General features: G+C 42.5%; 1 pseudogene; it reads left to right on the top strand.

Annotated features, from left to right (window-relative positions):
• The window catches only part of LOC148038756 (25S ribosomal RNA), a 1,836-nt pseudogene extending 266 nt beyond the window's left edge, over positions 1 to 1,570 (top strand).
• Positions 1,571 to 4,040: the final 2,470 nt, after the last annotated feature.

The following is a 4,040-nucleotide window of genomic DNA, read 5'->3' as shown; positions in this document are numbered from 1 at the left end:
CTAAGTGGGTGGTAAATTCCATCCAATACTAAATATGGGCAAGAGATCGATAGTGAACAAGTACCGCGAGGGAAAGATGAAAAGTACTTTGAAAAGAGAGTTAAAAGTGCTTGAAATTGCTGGGAGGGAAGCAAATGGAGGCTGTGGTTGTGCCCTGATTGGATGCAAAACGGTGCAAACTAGTCCACCGCTCGACGCGGGGCGCTGGTTAGCGTGGGCCGGTGCGACGGGATAAGAGCGGGCTTTAGATGGCTCGCTGATGCCGTCACGTTGACCGAGGAACGAATTGTGCACCACTTGTGGTGGGCTCTGCACCTGGATGCTTGAGACACTGGCACTCTGGGCTTTCCATCCGACTCATCTTGAAACATAGGCCAAGGAGTCTAACATGTACGTGAGCCGGTGGGTTGCAAACCCATAGAGGTGCAAGGAACCTGACAGGTGGGATCCCCTTCACGGAGTGCACCATCGACCGACCATAATCTTATGTGAAAGATTTGAGTGGGAGCGTACGTGTTGGGATCTTAAAGATGGTGAACTATGCCTGAGCAGGGCGAAGCTGGAGGAAACTCTGATGGAGGTGCATAGCGATACCAATGTGCAAATCATTTGTCATACGTGGGTATAGGGGCGAAAGACTAATTGAACCATCTAGTAGCTAGTTCCCTTTGAAGTTTCCCTCAAGATAGCTGGAGCTCCTCACAGTTTTATAAGGTAAAGTGAATGATTAGAGGCATCGGGGGTGAAACACCCTGGACCTATTCTCAAACTTTAAATAGGTAAGCGGCCGGGTTTACCCCGTCGCGAAATGCGAGCTCCAAGTGGGCCATTTTTGGTAAGTAGAACTGGCAATGCAGGATGAACCGAAAGCTGGGTTATGATGCCCAACTGTGCGCTAACCTAGATCCCACAAAGGGTGTTGATTGATTAAAACAACAGGACGGTGGTCATGGAAGTCGAAATCCGCTAAGGAGTGTGTAACAACTCACCTGCCGAATCAACTAGCCTTGAAAATGGATGGCGATGAAGCGCACAACCTATACCTGGCCATCGGGGCAAGTGTGAGGCTTCGATGAGTAGGAGAGTGTGGGGGTCGTGGCATAGCTTTGGATGCAAGCCCGAGTGAAACGGTGCCTAGTGCAGATCTTGGTGGTAGTAGCAAATATTCAAATGAGAACTTTGAAGATCGAAGTGGAGAAAGGTTCCATGTGAACAAAAATTGGACATGGGTTACTCAATCCTAAGAGATGGGACAGTCTTGTGTCAAGGGCGCAATGCGCTTTGAAATGGAATCGAGTCAATATTCTCGAATCGGGACGTGGTGGTGGATGGCAACGTGATTGAATTCAGAGACGCCGGAGGGGCCCTTGGGAAGAGTTCTCTTTTCTTTTTAACAGCCCACCCACCCTGAAATCGGATCACCCAGAGATAGGGTCCTGGTGAAGCATTGCACGTCTTGCGGTGTCCGGTGCACCCCCGGTGACCCGTGAAAATATGGAGGAGCGAATGTCGATCACGCCTAGTTGTACTCATAACTGCATCAGGTCTCCAAGGTGAACAACCTTTGGTTGATGGAACAATATAGGTAAGGAAATTCGACAAAATGGATCTGTAACTTCGGGACAAGGATTGGCTCTGAAGGCTGGGTCTAGGGGTTTGCTTCTTGACCTTTGAGACTGTCGAGGGTCTATCCGAGCTGTCATAGCGGCGAGGGTGGACCTCCATGTGCCGATCGGGTGATGAGGGCAGAACGTCGTCCCTCACAGGGTGGCCCTCCCTAGGCAGTGAACAACCATCTCAAATCTGGTACCGACAAGGGGAATTCGATTGTTTAATTTAAAAAAAGCATTGCGATGGTCCCTACGGATGTTGACGCAATGTGATTTCTGCCCAGTGCTTTGAATGTCAAAGTGAAGAAATTCAACACCTCCGCATATGAGTGTGATACCTTTACATATTGCCCAAAGTCTTTGTAGACCATACCAAAATTATGAGGATCCTCTATACAAACATATCTCAACTTTGTTGCTTTTGAAGCTCCTTAATTTGCTATTCATCTTCTTGAAAGGCAAGAAGGACACTGATCCTAGATTGTAGTGTGCATTGGAATAGTTTGCTTTTGATTCCATGCAATGTGTCCTGGAAAAATTATGCTTTTTGAAGATGTACACAATGATTAATTACTCATGTTTTTGAGAAAATGCAAAGTCAAAACCCATGCTATGTAATTACATAGTCAATGAGATACATGAGAGGATGAATGTGGTGAAGAATTAGTGCTTAGCCTAGCTACAAGTGCCCATGGGTCATGCAAAATGCAAACATTGTTCATTGGTTAATTTTGATCCTTAGCCTCAAGTTTCATCACTCAATGAAAAGAATAATTGTTGCAATCTACTCCATCTACCCAAATCTTACAATCACTTATGAAAATAGTGGTCCTCATGATATTGACTAATTAAAACAACCCATCTCATAAACAACAACTGAAGGCATCCTTCACAACCCTCTAACTCATCCAACCACCTTTTTTCTCATCCTAAAGTTTCTAATTCTATGATGAACATCCAAAATCTCGTGCATACAAAAAATTGTGTGCTCAATGAAAGGTGTTCTCTCAAGTGTGTGTGTATCTAAGATTTACTACATATGGCTACAACAAGTATCATGTAGTGCTAGTGCTCAACGATGGTGCAATAAGTGCATCAACCCAGCCCATGGCATGGAAGTATTTGAGAAAATCAGGAGATGATGCATGAGTGTAGTGCATTAGAAAAGTGCAATGTGAAGTGCTCATGAATCTATAATCCATGTGCTCTACAAAGATATCAGCAAGGAAATATATTTGATTTAGGATGTCTAGCAGCTTCAATCAAAATCTAGCTCCAATCTATCCAAAAAATACCAATCTTGACCAAAACTATCAAGTTCTCTAGCTCAAAAGAATCCAAAATAATGACACAAACAATTCCTACTCTAGCCAAACACAAAAAATTTAGCTATAAAACAACAAGACAATGAGTCATACAAACAATCAAACACAAAAATTCCTAACTACATGATGCATTACTGGGGGTTTTTAGTTTACACGAAAACACTTGCCCAGAGTTCTATAAGCATTTATATGTAGCAATAGTTTTCATAAAATGATGAAACATTAAGGACCAATCAAATATCATGTCCAAAGATCTATTTCCAAGCTCCTCAACAAACTCAATATCCAAGAAAATCAACATCACATCAGCCTCAAACAACTCCTTGGTGAGCAAACAAAAACCATCCATAAAATTCTCTTCAAAAGTAACAAAATTTCCGAATCCAAAATCCTCAAAACAACCCACATTGTCAATGAAAAACACATCATCTACAACAAGCAAGATATCCCACCATCCACCCTAGAAAAAGACATGAAAAGTGTAGAGTTTTTGAACAAGGTTTCAACCCTTCCTTTGTTGTCAGACTCAATCTCAACAACACATTTATTCAACCAATAAAAAACTTTATTCAAGGATGTTAAACAAGGGTACTCCACCTCAAGTAAACAACCAACCATATCATCAAAGACATCAAAGTGACTCACCTCTTGACTCAACACCACATGCACCATTCACAGCAAGACCTAGGGTCACTCTAGAACACCCAACCACACCACACAACTCATCAACAATACTTGAGTCCATCGAGTCTACCATGCACAATGAGTGGTCAACACCTTCCATAGCATCCTTACTAAAATCTCAAGGAAAAACCTCACAAGAAATTGAAGAAACTTTCATGTCAACAACATAAAAAATAGGATCATTACAAGGCAACAATTTTGGGTCATAAACCTCATTCAAATAATTATGAACTCCCCAATCCTCAACTTTCACCTCACAATTTTCTTCCAATTCCTTTTCCCTAGTTTTAAACCTCTCCTCCCTCAATGTTTCGAATTTTATCAAAGCCTTACTCAAATTTCTCTCATGTTCTCTCATCAGTGTCACTCTTAGGATCCTCAAAACCCCAATCAAGGTCATCACAAACATCATCAAAAGTCT

This window comes from Lygodium microphyllum, chromosome 3, assembly GCF_053477565.2.
Source record: "Lygodium microphyllum isolate KBCC chromosome 3, Lygodium_microphyllum_v1.1.10, whole genome shotgun sequence".
Classification (NCBI taxonomy): domain Eukaryota; kingdom Viridiplantae; phylum Streptophyta; class Polypodiopsida; order Schizaeales; family Lygodiaceae; genus Lygodium; species Lygodium microphyllum.
This window is presented reverse-complemented; position numbering and strand designations above follow the sequence as displayed.